This window comes from Andrena cerasifolii, chromosome 2 (assembly GCF_050908995.1).
Source record: "Andrena cerasifolii isolate SP2316 chromosome 2, iyAndCera1_principal, whole genome shotgun sequence".
Classification (NCBI taxonomy): Eukaryota; Metazoa; Arthropoda; class Insecta; order Hymenoptera; family Andrenidae; genus Andrena; species Andrena cerasifolii.
In genome coordinates, this window is record NC_135119.1 from 26,559,341 (window position 1) to 26,586,014 (window position 26,674).

Genomic DNA, 26,674 nt, shown 5'->3' on the forward strand with positions numbered 1-26,674 from the left:
GAAATTTTCTCGACTTCGAAATTTTCTCGACTTCGAAATTTCCTCGACTTAGAAATTTCCTCGACTTAGAAATTTCCTCGACTTAGAAATTTCCTCGACTTCGAAATTTCCTCGACTTAGAAATTTCCTCGACTTCGAAATTTCCTCGACTTAGAAATTTCCTCGACTTAGAAATTTCCTCGACTTCGAAATTTCCTCGACTTAGAAAGTACTTAACTTCAAATTGACGTGATTTCATATCACTTGTATTCAAGTTACTTAACTTCAAATTTACTTGACTTCAAGTCGCTTGAAACTACATTATTACCAACGTGAACCTATTATTTACTTGACTTGAAATATCCCTTCGTGCTTCTTTCAAGTTCCAGGCGAATCAGAGGTTCTTCCAACTTTGCTTGCCTTGAAATACAACTTGACTAATGTAAACGAAGCTTATGGTACCGTTGCACACTAATTGCACTACAATCCCTTACTATGTAGCGTTATGAAGGAGCTAGTGCCTACAGTAGTAGCTGACAACTACTATTGTACATTAAAAAAGAGGGAGAGAGAAGGGAATAACGTAGGCAGTAACAGATTGTAATTAGAAATAGACTCAGACAGACTTAGTTTACGACTACGGTATGCGGAATAATGCAGATGTCTGGAAAGTACATACAGAGTATTTGTGGGTAATCTCCAAGGAAAAAATAAAGTAGTGTCTACGACTTATACATTAAACGTAGCTTCATATCTTTATAATGGGGTGACGTATGTCATTACATTTTTCGAAAGCGATTTTTCTGTGGAACAAGAGCTGTCTCCTTCGCTTCGTTCAAGAATCAATTGCTTAGGAAACTGTTACCTCAGTAATTTAATTTAATTTAAATTAATTTATGCACCTTTGGTGCTGTGATTAGGTCTTAGAGTTCAGACTGTTTTGTTTGTTTTTATTTATTTTATTTCACTTTATTTTATTTTATTGTTTTACATTTTATTTTGTTATTTTATGCTTTTGTTATATTTACTTTATCTTTGTACTAATTTGCTCTATACTTTCTATCTAAAGGGTTCTCCCGTTAATTTAATAATAATAATAATTATGTGTTTGCATTTAATAAATTATTTTCTCATCATTAGATTATTATTTATTTTTTAAAGTGGAAGAAGGGTTTGTATCACACCAGCTGCTTTTTGTCTTCAGCTGCACCAGTCAAAATGACTGGTTTTAAATTCGGTAATAAATTTACCATCTTTAATTATGATAAAAGTGTATTTCTAAATAATATACAGATGTATATATTTTTTAATAATATAAAAATTTAAAAAAATATGAATTATTTTATTTTTCTTGCATAACGTATTTCATATTAAATAACCAGTCATTTTGATTGGTCTGGTTTTCAATAGGTATAAATTACTTGTCGGTAGTTCTAGTGTTAAGAGGACTAAGCAGTCAAACCGCTCGAAAATCAAGTATTTGTGCGAGTTTATTACAGCAAAAAATTAATTAATCGTACAAAGAAATCGCTAAAAATTGTAAACTTTAACCGTCTGTATTTTTTCAACGAATTCGAAACCAGCTAAATGATGACTTAAACTCCACCTAATTTCCCGCGAACTACTTAATAATTTAACGTCACCAACCCCCTTGACGTCATATGCAAAATATAATGAAATTATCGTGGAATGTATATACCGACAGAAAATAAATTTTAATAGTCCAGCTAGTGAAGTAAATACGTTACGGAAATACTTCTTCGCACGTGTTACCCCATCCCTTCGACCACATTCCCCATCCGTAGCCTTGTAAAGGACAGCCGACGGGGATAAAATATTTCTGAGCAATATGGCCACGTTCTTTTTCCAGGAAGGCATAAACAGCAACGTCGGGGCAAGGAAGCTCTGATAAACCGTTTCATGGTCGACATCGTGAGAGGCACCGGTCGCGCGTTGCGTGCGACGCCAGGCGTCGGTCTAGGCGTCGTGGCGCCTCTCGTCGAACCCTTCGCGTCTGTCGGTCGGCTCATGACACGTAGGGTAGGACTTCCTAGGTAACCACGCACACGTGTATTAATACGAGAGGCGCGCCTCGCGTGGCCTGCGCGAGCCCTTCACCCTCGCCTGGCCGGTACAGGGTCAATTTAGACCCATCTTACATTTCAAACCGCGCGTTATTTCTTTTCTAATCACTGACTGGTATATCGCCTCTAAAAGAAGTAGAGATTTTAGATCGCAATCGGATCAAAATTTATTATACAAGCTTACCTTGGACATTTGCCAAATAAATTATTTTATGGGTCAAAGTGGACCCTGTGTTCCTTATATGAGGGTGAAACGCTCTGCAATGGAGCACCCCGAACTCAAAAGCTTTGGAGGGTTATTTAAGCAAAATCTTAGAAGCTTAAGTCCTCTAGCAAAGTTGTTTTGGGCATCTAGTTATTCTTTTTTAGCGCACCTTTTTCAATTTGCTAAGTAAATTATTTTATGGGTCAAAGTGGACCCTGTGTCCCTAATATGAGGGTGAAACGCTCTGCAATGGAGCACCCCGAACTCAAAAGCTTTGGAGGGTTATTTAAGCAAAATCTTAGAAGCTTAAGTCCTCTAGCAAAGTTGTTTTGGGCATCTAGTTATTCTTTTTTAGCGCACCTTTCTCAATTTGCCAAGTAAATTATTTTATGGGTCAAAGTGGACCCTGTGTCCCTAATATGAGGGTGAAACGCTCTGCAATGGAGCACCCCGAACTCAAAAGCTTTGGAGGCTTATTTAAGCTAAATCTTAGAAGCTTAAGTCCTCTAGCAAAGTTGTTTTGGGCATCTAGTTATTCTTTTTTAGCGCACCTTTCTCAATTTTTTTTAATCACACAGTAGTGGAAATATTTATTGCGTCACTCGAATAAATGTTATCAATCATACTGATAATTATTTACGCAACAAAGATTTCCCGGGCATTGTATTATTGTTTTGGATTGGGACCAGAACAGTCTGACAAAATTCAGGGCCCCGAAAATAACGACCCCAGTTGCACACGCGTGTACACTTCGCTTCACGTGCGTGGATATTCACGCGTGACTGTCGTTCATCTCCCTATACGATCATTCGCCTTACACTTTCCGTTCGAACACCGGAACCATGAAAATCTGTTCCCCCTCGGAGATGCTATTTTCGTCTTCTACGGACAAGCATTCGTAACACTTTCGCTGGAATTTCGGGGAAGGGAGGGAACTGCAACTGAAAAGGAAACGGTTTTTTCTGACTGCTTCTGGGGGACAGCCGAGCTCCACGCGGGGATATTTATGTAACCAGAGTACCAACGACTGCACTGTTATCTTTTCAGATGACTAGTGTTTTGTCAGTCGATGCAACGATTTAGTTACGTGCGTAGCTAGAAGCCTAGCGCGGAGAAGGATGATCGAGTGGGCCCAAGTTTTAAAAGGCCACGAAAGGCTCATCGTAAATCTTGCGGGGCCCTATGCATAGCTATTTATTATTATAAAATTTAGAAGTAGGTACAATATAATGAAGCACAATTTTTTTTGGCTCCACACTGTATTTTAGAACCCGATCCTGAGAAAAATGGAAGTTTTGCGTAATTCGCCCCAAGTAGTCTTTCGAGGGACCCTTGGGCAATAATTCCGATTCTAGAAAATCTGCATAAATCTGGCAATGGATAAAATCGTACACGCAACGCGGAGCACATATACAGTAATCCGCAGCTACAATAATTAATGATATCAATTAGGGAATCGTCGATGCAAGAATTGATTCTAGAACCGCGTTTCGGAACCGACATGGAACCGAAAAAATAACGATTATGGAACCGATGTGAAGAGGGAAATAGGAACAGTAACTGAAACAGATAATAGTTGGAAATTTCGGTTGTTCGTAACAGTTAGTCAGAATAAAGGTTCTTCATAACAGTTATTCAGAATAAAGGTTCTTCATAACCGTTTTTGGAGAACCGAAATCGATATTGTAACAGTTTTCAAGCCCTGGTAGGGTAAACGCACCAATAGATGGACACGTAAGGCTAATAAATGAACACTATTATAAAATTATGTTTACAGCGTGACTGATCCCACATGCTGCAGAAATTGTTTGGACATAAAGCAAGAATTTAAAAGAAGTCTCTAATTAATTAGTTGCTTATTTTAATAACTTATTTTACTCGTTTAAATAAAAAATGTCCATTCACTGGTACGTGTTCATTTACTGGTACATCCACCCTATAAAGGCAATCGATCGAGAACGTCCAAATTGCGTTTTGCTTTTTTTTTCGCAGCAGTTGTTGTATACCAACGTCATTTAAATCTATATAAAGTATTAGTCAGCGCGTTAGTTTTCCAGATAGCAATAGTAAGCATCCTGAAGTCCTTCTTTTATGACCTTATCCGTACCCTATTACTCATCCTCGAACCTCGATCTCTATGCCTCATCCCTTAAGGGGGGAGCCTGGTGTAACTAAATGAAAATCGAGGCATTTTTCGGGAATTTTTTTTAAAGATAGTATTTGATAGATCTTTCTGAAACTTTCAGGATATTGTATTAACAGGTTAAGGTATATAACAAAAAAAATTTATTAAAAAAGAGCGGCAAATAACAAAGTTATGCCCAGTCCGTTGGCGACGCAATTATTGCACTGCGGGCAACGTAGCGTCTTTTGGTTTCATCTGAAACCAAAAATCGAACAATTTTCTTTTAGTTTATGAGTGTACGCACAGAATGAAGAAATTTGAAACTTAAAAGATGCAAAATGAACAAATGGCGGCCTCTTGAATAAAAAGTTCACTGTTTCCAACGAAATTTTGCCTTAAATGTCTAAAAAAAAGTTATTTATTTAAACAATATCATTATACTAATAACTTAGTACTATGAAGAAAATGTTCACAAATATCCGTGCACAAGGCCAAGTCGATTGGTTGAATATTTTTTTAGTTACATTGCCCGCAAAGTGTAAAACTGTCGTTTCGAGAAAAACACATTTCAAGTTTTGTGGTAGCCTGGCGCTCCGTAGCAAAACCGGCTATATCCGCTTTAATTTTTCGAATTTCGTTTTGCGGCTTTGGGAACATATTGTCGTGATGTTCAACTATTGATTTATGCAAAAAAAAAAAATCGATTTCTTCGATCCGCTACACCAGGCTCCCCCCTTAACGACCGTTAAACTCAGGACAACCCCCACTTTTCAGCTTACCGAAAACCGTACATATATATATTACACGCAATTCTTCCAGTCAGAAGCACTTGAGCACTTCAGTCCGAATAGTCTGGACACGAGAATCTAGTTCTGAATCTATAATCTAGTATTTATCTGTAATCGTCTTAGTTTCCCTTATTTGTATAAAGTTATTTAATAAAATAAAAGTAATACGAAAAATACGGAATACAACACAGCGTTGGCGGCTTCCACTTTCTGCCCGCCCGTGATATGATTATTCCCAGAATGCCTGCGTACACCCGTAACGCGAAGATCCTTGAACAAAGTTTGCCCTATCAGGCGGCTCTTTTAGCGCGCTCTCCGTGGGAGATGCATCATAAAACTTTATCGATCCCTCGTGACACACGCGTACGTACTTCCCCGTTATCGTCGACAATGAATCACTACGAAATAGCACGAAGTAACTTCCTCCCAAGGTTAAGCGCAAATGAGAGAATCGACGTTGCTCCGATAACGGATATGCGATGCATCAAGCTTCCTCTGGCTGCTGTGTTAATTATACGTACGTACGCGCTGCGCGTGTATAATTCTTTAGCGTAGCAGATACTACGGTGCTTCAACCGATGGTCAGATTTAAGGGGAGGTTCTGGTCTAGAGCCCCAAAAAATAGGTGATATTTAGGAATTAATTAAAGGAAAACTACAATATATAATTTAATGGGACTTGTTGCATTGTATTAAGGATGTCTTATGTTATAGAAATATATTTTTTGTTTTATAATTAATCAGTGCAAACAGCCCTGGGGAGTCGTTAAAGTTAAGGCGTCAAAAAATTGATCCAAATCGGTGGGACCTGTATCTCTAAAAGTTATTATCCGATTCGACTGAAACCTTTTTTATTTTGAAGATTATTCTTTTTTCTAGGGGGGGGGGACTAAAAAAAATTACAAAAATTACATTTTTTTTAGAAAATAACGACACTTCACGTTTGAAATCACTTTTCCCTGTATTTTTCGTCCTTTCAACGCCTTTGAAAATTATAAATTTTCAACTTTTTGTAATTTCTTTTTAGTTCCCCCCCCCCCCTAGCCAGAAGTATATTCTTCAAAATAAAAAAAGTTTCAGTCAAATCGGATAATAACTTTTGAAGATACAGGTCCCACCGTTTTGAAAACACTGTTTCGAGAAAAACGCGTTTGAAGTTTTACGTGAGCGCCGAGTGGCCGGTCGTGAGCCATGCATTTGCCGCTACTCAAATGCCTATAACTTCGTGAATTTTACGAATTTCAACAAATCCTTTTAAACACGTTTTAAAAACTAAATTAAAATGCACTAAAAACTAAAAAATAATTAGAAGTTGAAGTATTAGAGCGATTCATCTCCTGTTATGAAATATCGTGCCCCACGATTTTATTTAAAGTGATATTAACACCGTCGAAATTGAAGTACAGGAAAATAATTATTTTTTAGTGCATTTTAATTTAGTTAACTTACAACATTTTTAATAAAATCCTTTAACACGAATTCTTTTTTATATATTTTTTTCCAAGTAATAACCAGATCACATACTATGTCTTTTTCTGAACTAGTGCCTACTACGCAGTACCACTATTTCCCCAGAAATTACCATATCACATAGCATACCATTTTCCCAACAAACGCTCACATCCCTTAGAAATACGCTGCCTGAATTCCTCGCCCAGCACTCCGTCCCCGCGTCTCCAAAGTTTCCCCAACTAATTTAACTTATTGGACACCGAAAGAAGCTTCCATAATACAAATCGACCGCCCCCTCCTCCCAGCAAATACTCCATTTAATTAGCTGCTGACCGTTTTATCGGCTCTCCCAATGTTGCCTCCATACAAGAAACTTCTTTCCACCGACGGGAACGACGCATATTATTCCCGGCACCCGCCCACCGCCAGCCACGCCAATAATAACGTTCAAGCTCCGAGCTCTCAATGAAAGCGGATTGAATGCACCGAATCAACTGTGAAACGCAATAATTCCAGGGCCGCTGGATTTATCGACAGGCTACGAGGAAATGGCAATCGGCCGGGAGTTGCGTTTCACTCCGACGCGGATTTAATGGAATTTCGCGAAAACGTCCCCTCCCGGCTGCCTTTTACCTCGCTGATTTTTCTACGACAGCCGAGGGAAACAGCGCTCCGCGAGCGACCGATGTTATTAAACATTACGAAATTGGAATTCGCCCCCTCCGAAGAGAAATTTAATTCGACCCGACTCGAAACAGCTGCGAGCCAAATGCGGGGCGCTGAATAAACGCTGGTAGGTGTGTATGCTCCTCCAGAGCCGTGTCGGGTGAAACAACGCGATATTGCAGAATCGGATGAAAGAATTCTTGCATGAAAAGGCGAGTGAAAAATCGATGCCCTCGGAGGAGGCGACACCGAATGGCCATTTGCAGTGGAAATAAAATCCCGCTGCTCTGATCTCGTTTATAGTTTCGGCAGAAATTGTAGAGTCGCGGAATGTCCTTTGAGCGGAGGATGGACAGCTGAGGCGAAATAAAGGAGCGCGTGCGCGATTGGGCATAATGAAATTCGACCCGGCAAGCCTCGACCCATTTGCCTTTATCGCCTGGCGACCGGATAAACTCGGTACGTGATTTAGGGCCGATCGCGTGACACGGAACATTTTCATTCGCAGGAATTGAATTTATTGGCCGTTGTTCTCGATCGTTGCTCGTCTCCTCGGCTCGACAAGTCCGCTGGAATGCCAGGTGCGACACGTCGCGGACAGATTATATAGCTTATTAATGTAATGCTGATAACGGGTCTTCTGACGGCGCGGATCGCAACGATAAGCATTTAGGTAAATGAGGCAGCACTGAGAATAAAAATGGAGTAACTCACATTTTTCGGGGAAATTGAATTAGTCCCAATAATGTATTTAATACGCTGTATTAACACTATTCGTACCAGACCGGTCAATTTGACCGTTTTCAAACTTTGGCAGACATTTTCCCACATACAACGTTATCTCATCGCTATTTATCTTTACGACTTTTCTTAAAATATGTATACAATGAATTTTTCAGTATTTAGTGCTACTCTTATTTACTTGTTTCCGAGAAATGTGTGTAGCCTGTTCAACCTACCGCGACCGGTCATCATCTGACCGGTCACGGTAGGAATAGGTATTAGAGATCCCTATTTCACGTGTATTAAACGTATCTGTACCTCAATCCGTGTATCTTTTAGTACACGGGTACCCGTGCACTATTTCACGTGTATTTAAATACGCGTGAATTTAGATACTCGTGTATTTATAAATACACGTATATTAACGTATCCGTATTTTGATTCGTCTGATTTTTAATATCTATAGATATCCCAGAACTCTGGGGGATTGCGAAATTCATAAAAGAATTAATGTATTTAAATATATTTACTAGAATAATATGCGGAAAGAAAGGTTTTACAAATTTTCAGATTGTAACTAATAACACAATTATAAAATTAACAAGATTTATTTAATCGATTACCTATTTTCATACAAAAAATTAAGGCATTACTGGTAATAAGCGAGCTTCTTTTTAGACGCAACGATAATCCTTAAAATTGAGAAACATCACTCGGTTTTATTACACTTATTGCTTAAGTGACCGCCATTGCCCATTCTCCCGTAGTTAATGCCCAATTCTGATGAAAATACACAAATACGTTGATACACGTGTATTTAAATACACGTGAAATAGTGCACGGGTACCCGTGTACTAAAAGCTACACGGATCGAGGTACGGATATATGTAATACACGTGTACCCGTGTACACGTGTCTTTTTACTACACGTACCATACCATGGTCTCTAATAGGTATACATGGAGTGTTGGTACGAATAGTGTTAATCGTATAAAATATTCTTGCAGCATGCTAGCCCCTCGATACCATTTCTGTACCATCACAATTGTAGGAAATGTTTAGGTGGTCCTATTTAAATGGACCACCCTGTATACTGCCCTTCATAAATATCGAACTACTCTGCGCGGAATAATTGTGAAAAATATTCCACGTTTATTGAAGAATTCCGAGAATTTCGTGTAAATTAAAAGCAGTGAAAAGTATTCGATCTGTACCAAATGTCACATTTTGTGAAAATACACTGTATGTATCTAGTTTTTTGTTTGGTTGGGAGAGAATGACCACAGCAGATTAGTAAAAGCAGATGGGTAAGCTTGGTTCTGTAGGAATTTACAGTGGAAAGTATGACGTTAGTTGTTGTGGTGAGATGGTGCAAAGTCGTTATCAGAGAGATAACAATTGGTCACCCAACAGCCCCATTTCCGAATGCACAAGTAGTACTTCCTCCTCCCCGTCTCATTCGCCAGCAAATATAGTCTTCCATCGCATATGCAGTGGAGACAGTGTTGTATATAGGGAAATACAATCCCGGTCGTTATTATAAAGTAATTCACATTTTTAAAAAATCCCGACACGCTCCGGATTATTTATATCAAATCCCGGGATTTGTAGAATCCAAAAAACAGCCGGGATCGCAGGATCCCGGAATACCGTGTCCCGGGTAGGGGTGTTCGATTCACCTCAAAGAATCGATTCTTGAATCGATTCAAAATCGGAATTATAAGAATCGATCCTTGTAAAAAATCTGCACCAAAGAATCGATTGATTCTAGAAGAATCGCCATAAAACTTTTTTTTCCAAAATTAGTACATATACATAGATGTCGGATTTGAATAATTTTGAAAGGATCGATATAAAAAATACTTTTACAAGCAACAATTTGGGATAGTTGTACAATCTGGCATTGTATTGAATAGAAGAAATATTTTGCTATTCATTTTAAATATTTTATTCATCATGTAATTGCCATTCTTTCATTGATAAGGAATTTAAAAACAATAATTGCTGTAAATGTTCAGGTGATAAACTATTTCTGTGATCAGTTAAAATATTTCCGGCTTTGAAAAATACACAAGGAAGGAAGAAGGAAGAATGGTGAAGAAAGATCCAGAACTATCCAGAATCATCCAGAACATTAGAATCGTTTATAAATTTGGCGCGATTCCTGTATAAATTTGGCGGGATTCCTGTATAAATTTGGCGGGATTCCTGTATAAATTTGGCGGGAATCCTGTATAAATGGCGGGAAACGTAAAAGACCAGAAAAACCTACGCAAGAAGCAGTTTGATTGGTCCTTTCACTAGTGGCAATTAATTCCCCCAGACAGCAGAAAATCGATTGTCGATTCTTACATCAAAGAATCGATTCTGGGGAAAATCAGATACCAAAGAATCGATTCAAAAGATCAATCTTTTAACCAAAAGAATCGATTCAAAAGATCGATCTTTTAACCAAAAGAATCGATTCAAAACATCGATCTTTTAACCAAAAGAATCGATTTTCTGAAGAATCGAATCGGAATCGAACACCCCTAGTCCCGGGATTGTATTCCCTAGTTATATACCAACGTCATTACAGTTCAAATTTCCTTCTCTATAGTGTTAGTTTAGTCATCCGGTTACTTTTCCCGATAAGATTTGTAAACCGAGCAAATCACTCTTTGGCAGTAAACATTCCAAATTCCTTCCTCTACGTCGATAAGTTTAAAACTTTCTTTCCCCCACCGCTGGTACCAGGCAATCACATTTTGCAAAGCAGTGAATTTTTCAGAGCACAGAGGAAAAGAAAGCTCCCTATTTGCCATGCTCAAAAGAAACAGAAAAGGCCGCCTTCGTTTCTCTGGTTGGAAGTGTCCTCTGCAATACTTGAGGCAGGTATTCCCTTGTTACTTCGAGAGCGAAGTAAAGCGACAGTGTGTTAGGCGCAACTTCCAGCAGACTGTTCCGCGCACGTGTACGGTTTTACGTTCCCAACGTCAGAAATAACGCGCAGCTACAATGTGTCGCTCCAGAACTCGACAAATATTTGAGAAGCTCGCCCGCGAGGGGCAGGAGCGCATTGCCACCGCCACGAAGTTGCGCGAAGTCGAGGCGTGTGCAGCGTGAAAGCTGCGAAGTAGCTTCGCGATCGAGCAACGCGCTCGAATTCTACCTACCACGCATTAAGGCGGGTTCATATGTATTGTTACCGTGACGGTTCAGTGGCGTCAGTAAGAAATATTGTTTCCTTGTTTTGGAATGGAATTCGTTACTGACACTGACGGCACTGGAATATCACGGCACTGATGTACATATGTGTGAATCCGCCTTTAGTCACTTTTATTACTGTGTCTACACTCTGCTGCACGTAGGACACTCAGCTCGCTCGATTCTTCACGTGGTTCGGCACCCCTCATGGTTCGACACTTCATGCGGTTCGCAATCGTTTCGAGAACTCTTCTAGAATAATTCGAGGATATAGTCTAGACGAGAGAATATAGTCTAGACGAGAGAATATAGTGTAGACGAGAGAATATAGTGTAGACGAGAGAATATAGTCTAGACGAGAGAATATAGTCTAGACGAGAGAATATAGTGTAGACGAGAGAATATAGTCTAGACGAGAGAATATTGTCTAGACGAGAGAATATAGTCTAGACGAGAGAATATAGTCTAGACGAGAGAATATAGTCTAGACGACAGAATATTGTCTAGACGACAGAATATTGTCTAGACGAGAGAATATAGTCTAGACGACAGAATATAGTCTAGACGAGAAAATATAGTCTAGACGAGAAAATATAGTCTAGACGAGAGAATATAGTCTAGACGAGAGAATATAGTCTAGACGACAGAATATAGTCTAGACGAGAGAATATAGTCTAGACGAGAGAATATAGTCTAGACGAGAGAATATTGTCTAGACGAGAAAATATAGTCTAGACGAGAGAATATAGTCTAGACGACAGAATATAGTCTAGACGAGAGAATATAGTCTAGACGAGAGAATATAGTCTAGACGAGAGAATATTGTCTAGACGAGAAAATATAGTCTAGACGAGAGAATATAGTCTAGACGACAGAATATTGTCTAGACGAAAGAATATAGTCTAGACGACAGAATATAGTCTAGACGACAGAATATTGTCTAGACGAGAGAATATAGTCTAGACGAGAGAATATTGTCTAGACGAGAGAATATAGTCTAGACGAGAGAATATAGTCTAGACGAGAGAATTTAGTCTAGACGAGAGAATATAGTCTAGACGAGAGAATATAGTCTAGACGAGAGAATTTAGTCTAGACGAGAGAATATAGTCTAGACGAGAGAATATAGTCTAGACGAGAGAATTCAGAGTATAGTCTGGACAAGAGAATATGGTCTCGACAAGAACCTATGTCGTGGCTCAGCTGTAAAGTGTAACCCATATATACTCATGAAATATTCTAGAAATATTCACCAAACAAATACCAACCACGCAAAGTGCGCTACTAACCACCGTGCATATACTCCGAAGCGACGAAATCAAGCGAGCTTACTGTACTTTTCGCATACCAGAACTCAGCGAACCCTAAAGTCCATATCATTCGAGACCCACGTAACTTCAGAGCAGAAGTTCGCGTTCCACGCAGATACTTCTTGTTTCTAGGAATCAATCTACAGGCGTGTGAAACCAAGCGCCCACCCCCACCACCTCCTCCTCCTCTCCCAGCTCCCTCAAGACGAGGCCCACTTGTTCCTTTTCCATATCCCGTCTCAATACCCGCTGGAATCGAATGCAAAGTGGGTTCTCGCAGCGCTGGGCAGGAAGAAGGTTTTCAGGGGCCGCAGGGACTGCAGCGCGAGGCTCTGCCAGCGATCGCTTAATTCCTTTAAATTGTGCGGAATTGAGGGGAATAATTTTCTCCATTCTTGGCACCGGCCAATTGTGCGTACAGCAGGAGGAACGGCGACCGTCGTGGACGGGCGACATGCAACGGGACGCACCCCAGGGTCACGCACACCATGCGCGCGAATAAAAGGGGGATAGTAGCCGGAACGTTGGACGGGAGAGAGGGAGAGAAGGACACCGGGGCCGGCGGAGCAGAGAGAGAAAAAGCGGTGGAAAAAAAATAGGGGGAAGCGCGAGGGGGAAGCAAACGGAAGCAAAAAAGATAAGACAAAGGTAGTGGAGGAAGAGAGTACGCAGCCTTTGCGAAGACAAAAAACGAAGGGAACATAGAAGAAGGGAGAGGAGGGACGGAGCTGACCAAGGGCTTGAGGGGAAAAAAAGAAACTGAACTGAGCTCGACTGGATTATTCGAACCGTGCTGAACACTCGGATATCTTTGACCAATATTTAACGCCCCACTGGCGTCGGCGTGTTTACACGCCGAGCGGGTTTGCAACCTATTCGATGTTTTTTGGAGAGCACGAAAAGCACTGCCTAAGAGTCTCTGAATGTTTAAACTTTAATTCCTGTGTTCCCGATTAGGTTCTATAGTCTATTCGTGAAAGTATTACCAATGGACTAACGAGATTCGGAAACCAATGTAAACTCGACCTCGTTCGAGCTATTCTTAATCGCACCTAACGTGTAATTGGCCTACGGAATTCGAAAGCGATTCGAATTATACACAATTAAAAATGGTAAACTTGCGAAACTGCGACTTCGGCGAAGCTGAGCTAAATGCATGACTTTATTTGTTTGCCGTCACGGTATAGCGGTGCAGTTTTGAAGTTAATTAAGTTCTTACAATTTCGCAACCAGAACGACGATATTTGGACGTATTTTCGCCAGGGAAATGTTTCAGCCGTTGGCAATATTTAAAAGAACGCTACTACGTCCCTCGGGTCACTTTTGACCCACTCATTTCTAACTTCATTAAAGATTCTTAACTTCGAGGAAAATATAAGAAACTTATTGCTAATATTTATATCTCTCATTTTCTGGCATTACGAAATATGCAACAGAACCAAATACCGCGGGGTTCAAATGACAAAACCTTTCGTATATACAGAAGCAATCAGTCCGATCTAACCTACAGGAAGTATTTTCCAGAACCGTTCTCGGAGCGTCGCGAAGAATTTAACCGTTCTCATAACACAAAGGACAAACATCCACCGGAATGATGCCCGAGCAGTGAGGACGAGCTTCGAAAGAGACCGTGAGAGAGCGGAGCGAGCACGCGATAGAGAGGGAGCGGTGGGTGGGCGCGCGCAAGCGTGAGGGGGGGGAGCGAGGAAGGAGAGCAAACGTTTAGGGGCAATGTCGCCCGTCGTTCCAATTGCTATTACGCGTAGTTACGTGATGCATAGATGACGGGAGGGGGGGACTGGATAGGTGTGCTCGCCGGTCGCCGATCGATCGGCGGGGAAGACATCGAGGCGCCTGCGAGACTATAACCGGCCCAGCGGAATCACATGCACGAATCTCGCGTGACTCGGTGTATCAGGGCGGGCAGCGTTGATTGAGCCCGCTGTACAAGTGGGTAGCCCTATTGTCTGGCGTCGCACAGCCCGCGCCGAGCGTATCGGCCAAGAAAAATGCGCTCACGCTTGCCGTACACCGTCGATTATTCTCAAGGAAGCCCGACGCCCTGGCACCCGCGAGAATTAAAGTCGTGGCGAGAATCGATTCGACGTAACCCCCCTTTTTTCCCGACGCTAATTCCTCTTCGGCCGTCATTTATCTTGCCAACCCAGGCGGTGCGCGCTGCTCCCATCGCACCCGTGCGTGTATACGTTAAATTAATTCTAGATATCGACGTTTATTGACGGACTTAGATAAGCTTCGTTATGTACGGGGATAAGTATTGAACATTTTTTGTATTCATAGGTTCGGAGATTTATCGATTGGGACTTTTGTAGGAAGCCTAGTATTATATATGGGAAGGTTCAGTCACTCGCGGCTACAAGGACGTGTTTACTGGCGTTGTGTCGAAAAGGGTTGGAGACTCTCAGCTGTTTCCTCCTAGAGGAAAGTACGAAAATTGGAAAATTCAAAAATTCTGAAACTTCGCTGGAATGTAACTTAAACGATGCTAATTTAATAAACATTGACTTATTTATTTTTTTATTTGGCAATAAAAACGGTCCCAAAGGGAAAAACACCCCCTCGAAAAAAATGGCGAGGTTTTATATTATTGTAAATATCTACGAAACTGTAAAATGGTAACTTCAGTTTTCTTTTGGTAGCGTGGTAGAGCATTAAAAAAATCTGAAATTTGGGAATTGCTAGTGTATATGGAGGCACCATTCGGGCATACGAATAAGGCCCCATTGAGGCCCGCAGGACACTTAGATCCCGCCTTTAGGCGTCACTACATTATTAGTCTTCTTAATAGTCTTCCCCATGTAAGTGTAAAAACGTGTTTCATACTTAACCCTAGAATGGCCCTACAAAATTTTAATGTCCGCTATAAAAGTGTCAATAGACGCTGGAGTACCAAGCTTTCGCTCCCAAACAATTTCTTTACTGTAAAGGAAAACCATATGCTGCAAATGTCTCCTCTAAAAATACTACAAATAATATATAGTATTGTGCTATATTTGTCTCTAGTGTACTATATGTATGCTGTTAAAAAAAAATATAGCTCGTGAATAATACTATGTTTCCAATACATCGGTGAAATTCTACATTTTTTTTACTTCCTTTTTATTGTATGGCTACACTAAAACTTTAATTTGCGAATCTAAACTTTAACGGAGAGGATTTTTTTCTAGAATGAATATGAAGTGGCGGGAAAAGAGAAACAGAGCTAGTCTATCTCTCACAAAAATACGCCCCTTATATATTAGGGTGTACTTTATTTTTCAAAGTTTTTATTATTATTATATATATATATAATAAATATAATAAATGTAATATTATATATATATAATAAATATAATATTATATATATATAATAAATATAATAAATATAATATTATATATATATATATATATATATATATATCTTATTATGTAACACATATACCTGACAAGGGAACATCCCGAACCCGGAAATTCGAAAAATTCTGAAACTTCGTAAATACGTAGGGAATCTCCTCCTGATTACAACGCAATTTTTGTTTGCTGCCGAAATTCACTCTAAGGGGGTGTAACTGACCCCTGAAAATCCGGTTATTTTCAGATTTTCTGTAATAACTCGCGAACTGTAAGAGATAGAAAAAAAGTTTCAACACAAAAGTTACTTCTTTTAATTAGATCTATCATTCGGTAAAAAAATATTTTACAGTTTGCGAGTTATAACACAAAATCTGAAAATAACCGGATTTTCAGGGGTTAATTTCACCCCCTCCGAGTGAGTTTGGGTAGCAAACAAAAGTTGCGTTGTAATCAGGAGGAAATCCCCTACACATTCACAAACTTTCATAATCCTATGTGCCCTTTTTCCATCAAATGCCTCAATTTCATTTCGTCCCATTTTCCCCTGAAAAGTACTATATTTTCTCACAACGTATCCACTATATTTTTCATCATCTTCCACCGTAAAGTAGATACTATATTCCCCTGAAAAAAAGTTGGCGATCCTAGTCACCACCCAAGATGATCAAAATCCGCTCTAAAACTGTCGCAGTGTCGTTCTAGAATTGAAACAAAGTTCGTCGCTGAAACCCAATTAATTCCCCGCGTTCTATCGCCGTTATCTTCGTCACCCACAAAGTACGCAGGAATGTCTCCACTTCTCCTTTCGTTTCATATTTAATTAGCCCCCGGACGGTTGCTTCCCTGTACTTAAGACGCCGTCGCTGCGGGAGCTCTTTCTCGCGACAATAATTTAACTCGCGGCAATTAATATGCTTCCGAGTAGAAACGCGTTACCCCCAATTGCCGGCCGCAAGAAAGCTTCCGAAGAACCTCGCTGTTTGTACGCTCCACATAGCCCCCCTGTTGGAGCAGCTGGATATATCCGGCGACGCGATATTCATTATCGGTGAAACGAGCGTCTCGCGCGTAGTCCTCGTTCATTAGCAGAAGCTTCACCTTGGCTAATAACCGCTGACACGTTATTTGAACTAGCGCGCGGCATTAGCCGTGCAGCGGGGCTTAATGAAGTTTGCGCGGCGCGTCTTGCCGGCACGATTATTGCTACAAAGGGCGGCGAAGTTCGCATGCAAATTGCGAGCGAGGAACTTCGGCCACGGGAGACGCAGAATCAAGCGGAGGCTTCGCGGCGAGAGAGGCTCGGACAATTTGTTTACCCGTTGCTCTCCAATCGCGACTCTGTTTTCGCTCCGCAGCCAGCCAACGCAGATTGGTGAACTATTATTAACAAACGTATCGATTATTCAATTGCGACGAAACGATCGCTCGGGGAACTCTAATCTTCCAACGGTCCAGTGGAGAGATCTAACGGCGAAGAGCTGATGTTTTAGGATCGAGAGAAATTTTTCACTGAGTTTTTCAGTTCGTTGCGGCGTTGGGGTAACTTCTGTGGAAGAGTTCAGGTTTTACGAAGGGCCCTGCTGGGTCCGGGGGAGGATGGAAAAACACGAGAGGCAGGCAGGGGAAAATGCACGAGCAATAATTATTTTGCCACGACAGATGACCCCGTCGTCACCGCGGTCTTATCAATTGTTTTCAAACGGGGCGAGAATGCCGATACAGCAGCTCTTTGTTACTTTTTATCGGCCTCGATGCGACCACCACGCTTTCACCAGCGCGTTAGGTGTCCGTCAGGCTCGAGACGGTTTGCTAAATAACGATGGCTGTTGCGATTCGAGCTAGTGTCAATTTTTTTATCTATTTCGTTTCTTTCAAATGTTTTAAAAGGAATTGGAAGGGTGTGAATCTCCTAAAATATAAGGATATTGTATGATGATTAAAAAGTGAATAAACAAATTAATATAAATTGTAATATGTCTTTAATTGTGAAGTATAGATGAAAAGGAATTTTGTATTTATTTCTTCTTGTACCTAGTGGATTATTTGAACCGTTTAGGTGTGGAAAAAATAAATGAATAACGACTAGGATTAAAATAATTAAGGGGAGAATAAAGTGAAATGGATAGAATCGATTTAAAGTGGCATTGTCAATTGAGAATCCTCCTGATCTTTAGGAATTAATTATAGGAAAACTACTATATATAATTTAATGGAACTTTCTGTATTGTATTAAGGATGTTTTAAGTTATAGAAATATATTTTTTGTTTTATAATTAATCTTTGCAGACCGCACTGAGGAGTCGTTGAAGTCGAGGCGTCAAAAAATTCATCCAAATCGGTGGGACCTGTATCTTCAAAAGTTATTATCCGATTCGACTGAAACTTTTTTTATTTTGAAGAATATACTTCTGGCTAGGGGGAAACTAGAACAAATTACAAAAATGACATTTATTAGAAAATAACGGGACTTGAAGTTTGAAATCACTTTTTCCCTATATTTTCATCCTTTCAACGCCTTTGAAAATTAAAATTGTTCAATTTTTTGTATTTTTTCTAGTATCCCCCCTAGCTAGAAGTATATTCTTCAAAATAAAAAAAGTTTCAGTCGAATCGGATAATAACTTTTGGAGATACAGGTCCCACCGATTTTGGGAACACTGTTTCGAGAAAAACGCGTTTAAAGTTTTACGTCAGCGCCAAGTGGCCGGTTGTTACCCCTGCATTTGCCGCTACTCAAATGCCTATAACTTCGAAAATTTTACGAATTTCAAAATATCCTCTTAAACACGTATTCCTAAAAGGTTGAAAATCGAAAAATAAAAAATAAAAAAAGATCGATTTTTAAACCGAAAACTCCCCTTAAAAAAACAATAACAATATCTTTATTTAGTAACTATATCAAACCTCCAACTCAGCAATTAGACACTGTTCTATTAAATAATTATCAAAGTGATTCGAAAACTTTGATCGCGTACTCGAATCCTGTCGAACCCATCACTACCTCTTTCTGTACAGGGTGGCTACCCAAGCGAGCGTTCGCGACCTTCCAGTTTCGCCAGTCGTTAACCTCGATGAGTTCCGAAACTCGGGATGACTTTGCATCGTGTCGGACGGCGAAATTAGATTATGATCTCGTTTACTCTCTTCACCCGAGTGCACCACCAGAGTTCTGCCATTTGGCGGTTGATTGTCATTTCCCTTCTGAAAGTATTCTCCCTAAATATTGAATTGCAGGGTTTCATCTGCATCCTGGTAGTCCTGTTCACTCGTCGACTCGCAGAGCATGATAGCCATGCATGACTGGTGGCATCCCCCACAGGCGCCAAGGGCCTTCCATCAATTCCTATTCCCCCAAGTTCCTGTCTACGTAACACTCGATCCCTTTAAATAGATCCTTCGTCCTAACGCCGAACGTTCTCGCGTCCAAGACACGCATCTGCTCTAGGTAGACTGATTGATGAGGCCCTGGCTGAAAGCGCACTCCCTTTACCCACTTCCGCTCCCTTCCGCGGGACTTCTTCCCATCGCCGAAATATTGCAGGGAATTTTAAACCCCAACAGCTAACTGCTGTCCCGCTACAAGCGTGGAATTTATTTCAGTGGATTAATTAAAGACAGATGTACATTATTCTAATACGAATGTAAGTCGTTAGCAATGGTATTATGACAACTGTCCCCTCGGTGGAAATTTACAAGCGTCTGATGTTCTCGGGAAATTATATTAACAGCTTCGGACCCACCTAGGGTTGTCAACCACACTTTAAAATAAAGTATCATGAATACTGAGTGAAATAATGCTATGGAGTTATTTAAGAATGATAGATAGATGCTCTGTAATGATAAAGGCAATAAAAAAATATGTTTGGAATTTGAAATATGAATTGAAATTTAATAAGATTAAAATGTACCATTAGTTTTTTCGAGCGTGTTTTTTTTTAATACTCCAACGCTTTAATTCGAAGTTGAAGTAACTTTTATTCGAACTGTTATTTAATTATTTAATTTGCCGGTACTCTTTCTAGCCTCAGGACTAGTGCTCGGAGAGTCCTTATTGTGGAAGGCATTTCTTGAATTCGTAGTTTATTCCCCATGTACCTACCTGGAAATCTATGTTCATGACTAGCGCTTCTTTTCTCATTTTTTATTTTATTTTTCTGCAACCTACTGTAATTATCTTTTACTATAAGTATTCTTGTTCTTAATGGGCTAAAAAAATAAATAAATAAAATAAAAATAAATAAAATAAAAATAAATAAAATAAAAATAAATAAAATAAAAATAAATAAAATAAAAATAAATAAAATAAAAATAAATAAAATAAAAATAAATAAAATAAAAATAAATAAAATAAAAATAAATAAAATAAAAATAAATAAAATAAAAATAAATAAAATAAAAATAAATAAAATAAAAATAAATAAAATAAAAATAAATAAAATAAAAATAAATAAAATAAAAATAAATAAAATAAAAATAAATAAAATAAAAATAAATAAAATAAAAATAAATAAAATAAAAATAAATAAAATAAAAATAAATAAAATAAAAATAAATAAAATAAAAATAAATAAAATAAAAATAAATAAAATAAAAATAAATAAAATAAAAATAAAATAAAAATAAATAAAATAAAAATAAATAAAATAAATAATTAATTTTTTATTTAGTTAATGCTCAACTCTGCGCGTGGTGCAAGTCCCTTGGCGTGGAAACGCGCCGACGCCATCCAGGCAAAGTTCTAATCAGCTTGAGCCTTCCAGAGAAGGACTCAGTTCATCAACGACACGATTGCCCGTGAAAGCGAAGATCACCCACGGTCGTGTAAATTGTACACAGGCACGCCACGTTACGTCTAATTACACGGGACAGTTACTCTCTTGTGACAGCGGAGGCAAGTATTAAAGTCAACGCGATAGATATCGAAAATTAACGAACCCATTAAACAGCATCTTGAGCGAACGTTCCCAGCGAGTAATGGCGACAATGTGCCTGGCTTGTGGCCAGAGAAGATGACTGTAATCAACTCCAGAACACAGTGGAAGTGATCTTTGCAAACCTTTATTAAATAACAATGAATCTATGGTGAGGGGTCGTGGCACCCCCAAAGAAATAGGAAAATGAACATTAACGTAACCACCACTGAAGTAATTCAAGAACTTTGTGAAAATAAAACTGGATTTTATTCTTCTAAATAAATCTTTACAATCATCTAATGAATTTTACTTTATTTCCATTAAAAATATTTTTCTCCCTTCAATTCGGCTCCCCCAATATTAAATCCTTACAAGCTTTGTAAAAAGAAAAGGAAAACTGGGTTTTAATCTTTAAGTAAACCTTTATAATCACCTAATGAATTTTACTCTATTTGCATAAAAAATATTTTTATCCCTTCAACTCAGCTCCCCCAAAAATTAAATCCTGACTGCGCCACTGGGTGTCACTAGTCGCCCTTATATCTTTCAATTTTTAATCAACTGTTTATAAAAAACAAGCCCAAAGATTTACAAGCTTGCAACATTAATGTCACGAATTTATTTATTCATTTGTACACGGGATAAATTCTTTGACACAGAAGAAGGAAAGCATGAGAGGTCTAGAAGGGGAATAGATAATAAAATACGCATCTGAAATTGTTGCAAGAAGAATGAATGGAAGAGTGATGGGAAAAGATAAAGCTGCTAGACAACAGAAGGTTTAAAAGTAGACTACGAACACACAGATGTGGAATATTAAAAATACTCTTATCTCTGGCGAGATACGGTTGAGTCAATGCGAGTGAATCAGGCGCACAGGAGTGTTGCGAGAAGCATGCAGAGGAAAATATATTTCTATCACTCTGATGTAATCTTTCCAGCGTAATCATCCCATCGTAGTTTATAGGGGCACCCGGTACATGATCGACCAGATGTAGGCACGGAGAATTGAAACGGTAAGAACAGCTGCGAGGTCCAAACGCGAGCTGTTATTGTTTTTGTGACTCATGAGTGGCAATAACGGAATGTCAACAGAAGTGTCGCCTCTGTCCGACCGCGAGAACCATTCTACGTTGTAGTTTCCACGGGGGACTGTGCTCGGCTGCCGCGAGACGCACGGAATTACGTAGGCCTGCGACGAAGAACCTTTTTTCAATATTTCAGCTGTTCTTAACATATCTTCGGCTACTAAACTCGAAAAACATAATAGACCTTTCATTTTTTCACTACCACGTACTTTCATTCGGTTTCACATTAGAATACAAAAACGTCGAAGCAAGTTGCGAAAAAAAACTCTGCGTGATGGATCTGAGTCTGAGATTACTTTTGCATTTAAAAGTCGAAATTTCTATAAAACTAGCATACATTTTTAGGAGAGTTTTTATCATCCTCAATTTTGCAGCTGTGCGTTATATTGCAGATAAGATCGTTTCGAATTAAAATAAGACTTTCATTTCGTCGTTAATTAGTTAATTTCGTTTTGTTTAATAGTGCGTATTATTTAGTATTCTGTTTTATGTATGCGCGGGATGATTCGTGTTAGTGATAAATAGGTAACCGACCACGGGTCGGAAGCAGTTTTGGAGGCATCAGACTGGGTAGAGCGATCTATCAAATTCACGCTCGCTCGCCGTGATTAATTCGTTCAGATTACCGATGTCAGAAAAAGCGTGGAAAATGATGCCCGCGTAATCTCCTCGATTACTGGATATCGCGCTCTGGCGGATGGACACGTAATTAAATGGGCTACCAGCCTCTGCCGTCCGTTGCTATCGACGATTGTTGATACGAATTTAACTATGCGGCCCGCGTGTGCACGCGGGCTACGTGATTCCCTCGTTACTGGCTTAACAATTCGTTAGTGTTTTACTTTGTGCAGCATTGCATAAATAATGAAAGAAACCAGGGAAAAGGGATTCTAAATAAAAGTTGCTTTAAACGGCTAATGTGGATCGAAGAATTCTAGCGTTTCGAGTAGTATTTATAATAGTATCTAATTATTTCGATTGATCCAATAATTCTGAGGCATTCGATCCAGTGGCGCACTCAGAATTTAATCTTGGGAGAGCCGAGTTGGACGGATAAAAATATTTTGAATGCAAATACAATAAATTTTCTTTTCTTCTTACAACGCCCCTTCCTTGGGGGTGCCAGGGCCCCGGAGCCCCCCCCCTCCGTCTGGGTGCGCCACTGATTCGTTGTACTAAATAATTCGAATAGTTAGAATCTATTGAATAATTCGAACAGGTAGAATTTACTGAATAATTCGAGTAGTTAGAATCTGCTAAATAACTCGAATAGTTAGAATCTGCTGAATAATTCGAATATTTAGAATCTACTGGATAATTCGAATAGGTAAAATCTACTGAGTAATTCGAATATTTAGAATCTGCTGAATAATTCGAATAGGTAGAATCTGTTAAATAATTGGAATCTTTAGAATTTGCTAAATAATTCGAATATTTAGAATCTGCTGAATAATTCGATTATTTAGAATCTGCTGAATAATTCGAATAGGTAGAATCTGTTAAATAATTGGAATCTTTAGAATTTGCTAAATAATTCGAATAGTTAGAATCTGCTGAATAATTCGAATATTTAGAATCTGCTGAATAATTCGATTATTTAGAATCTGCTGAATAATTCGAATAGGTAGAATCTGTTAAATAATTGGAATCTTTAGAATTTGCTAAATAATTCGAATAGTTAGAATCTGCTGAATAATTCGAATATTTAGAATCTGCTGAATAATTCGAATAGTTAGAATCTGCAAAATAATTCGAATATTTAGAATCTGCTGAATAATTCGAATATTTAGAATCTACTGAATAATTCGAATATTTAGAATCTGCTGAATAATTCGAATAGGTAGAATCTGCTGAATAATTCGAATAGGTAGAATCTGTTAAATAATTGGAATCTTTAGAATTTGCTAAATAATTCGAATATTTAGAATCTACTGAATAATTCGAATATTTAGAATTTGCTGAATAATTCGAATATTTAGAATCTGCTGAATAATTCGAATAGGTAGAATCTGTTAAATAATTGGAATCTTTAGAATTTGCTAAATAATTCGAATAGTTAGAATCTGCTGAATAATTCGAATATTTAGAATCTGCTGAATAATTCGAATATTTAGAATCTGCTGAATAATTCGAATATTTAGAATCTGCTGAATAATTCGAATAGGTAGAATCTACTGAATAATTCGAATAGGTAGAATATACTGGATAATTCGAATAGGTAGAATCTACTGAGTAATTCGAATAGTTAGAATCTGCAAAATAATTCGAATATTTAGAATCTGCTGAATAATTCGAATATTCAGAACCTGGTGAATAATTCGAATAGTTAGAATCTGCAAAATAATTCGAATATTTGGAATCTGCTGAATAATTCGAATATTTAAAATCTGCTGAATAATTCGAATAGTTAGAATATACTGAATAATTCGAATAATTCAACTACTAGAAATACTCAAATCGAAGAAATAAATCAAATTCCTTCGTGTCACTCGAAATTCCTCGACTTCGAACGATTCCACTTTCTCGTTCGTAACCAAAGTATTCGAAAATCCGAATGCAGTAAATTTTGCTCGGAATAATAAGTTCAATCAAAAACAGAGTTTATTAGAGATGACTAAATGCGTCTGAAGTACAGAATACTGTATCTCGAAGTCCAGTCTAGCCCGAGGGGTGGCTATCACGGGGGTTCATGGTGTTCCATGAATTTCGTGCGCACGCATGTACGTGTGTAGCCGCGTGCGTGTGGGGGGGGGGAGGGCAGAAAGCACGGGTGTGGTTCGATCAATACGGACATCCCATGGATCTATCGGTGCGTGCACACAGGTATACGTTCGAGGTGAATCACCTCCAATTGTGGCTGCCTCTATCGCTCGTCTACAATAACGCTCGCGCAATTAACAATTCCTTCGACTGTTCAACAATCTAACTTCGCGTCAGACACGAGTAAGTGAAAAGAAACTTCCATCTACTCGCGTGATCTGAACTGCTCGAAGTATTCCAATAACAATTTCAATTTTTCCAACTGTGTATTTCACACGAAATTCAAAGGATCTTAAATTACGTCGACGAGCTTATAATACTCGGGAACAAGTTTCGTGCAGGAAAGTAAATTTCCAAGATCGATCACAGCTAATCCCACCGCCAATTTCTGAGAGGTCCCGGGGTGTCTCCTTTATTGCGCCGCGAACTTTAAACAATAGATCTCTACGGCGCGCAAGCTACACGCCTCTAATCCTCTTACTTGTAATCCGCTCGTGAAAGCAGCCGACGAGTACGATTTCAAATTGATTTACGATAGTTTCGAATTGCTTCCCGTCCCGATGGGTTATCGGAATTGATGTTTCGCGTCCGGGGCGGTAATTTGATATCAAAGCTACTCGGCCGGTCGTGCGTCGTAATCGCCCGCGGGCGATATTTATTGTACGGAAAGGAAAAATGTTATCGTGAATTACGACACCTTCGAATTATCGGCGGTTGTGTACTCTGCTCGGATAAGCAGATGTACGCCCAATATTTACCGGCCTAATATTTAAATACACGAGCTGGGCAAACACTACGTGACCTTCCCAATTCCCAAGTCGACGGATGTGCTTCCGCAATTTCTCTCCTACTACCGTTGCGCCGCCGCCGCTACGGAACCGCGCGGACGGTGAGCTGCTCGCTGGAAAAACAGCTCGCCCGTTCCGCGGTTTCACTGTTATATAATGCAGTTGCGCCACAATTTATTTTGAAAAGGGGGAAACGATTTTTTGTGCCACGAACGTGTGTTTTATAATGAAATTAAATTCGACTTCCTGGTCATGTTGAATAGAAATGAAGATTTATATTGGGAAGTGGATTTGGAGTAGGTAAGTTTAGGTATTATTGAGGAGTCGGTACTGTTCATAGGAAGGAGACACTGAAATTATTTATTTAGGCATAATTCGTCTTTGTGTCCCGGAATTTTGAAAAATTTTATAATATGGAATTACGTTGAGTACTCAATACTTAAGGAACATGAGTAATTGAGTACTCAATACTTACGAAAGTTGAGGAGTCGATACTTAGGGAACTTGAGTACTCGTTACTTACGAAACTTGAGTACTCGAGTACTCAATACTTCCGAAACTTGAGTACTCGAGTACTCAATACTTCCGAAACTTGAGTACTCAATACTTCCGAAACTTGAGTACTCGAGTACTCAATACTTCCGAAACTCGAGCACTCGAGTACTCAATACTTACGAAACTTGAGTACTCGAGTACTCAATACTTCCGAAACTTGAGTACTCGAGTACTCAATACTTCCGAAACTTGAGTACTCGAGTACTCCATACTTCCGTAACTTGAGTACTCGAGTACTCAATACTTCCGTAACTCGAGTACTCAATACTTCCGAAACTCGAGTACTCGAGTACTCAATACTTACGAAACTTGAGTACTCAATACTTCCGAAACTCGAGTACTCGAGTACTCAATACTTACGAAACTTGAGTACTCGAGTACTCAATACTTAAGGAAGTTGAGGACTTTATACTTAGGGGACTTGAGAATTATGTACTTAGGGAATGCGAATGCTCAATACTTAGTGAACTTGAATACTCGAGTATTCAATACTTAGGAAAGTTGAGAACTTGGTACTTAGGGAACTCGAGTACTTAATACTGAGGCAACTTGAATACTCGAGCACAAATTACTTGGGGCACTTGAATACTCGAGTACTCAATACTTAGGGAACTTGAATACTCAACCTATCTTCCACTCTAACTTAACTCACTCATACTCCACACTATATCTATAGAAAAACTATTCAATCCCATTTCA

The 26,674-nt window shown here is 39.1% G+C and overlaps 1 protein-coding gene across 1 annotated transcript in view; it reads right to left on the reverse strand.

Moving 5' to 3' along the window:
- Positions 1–26,674, reverse strand: part of LOC143378890 (synaptic vesicle membrane protein VAT-1 homolog-like) — a 58,798-nt gene that overhangs the window by 23,043 nt on the left and 9,081 nt on the right. The gene's annotated exons all lie outside the window — the stretch shown is intronic.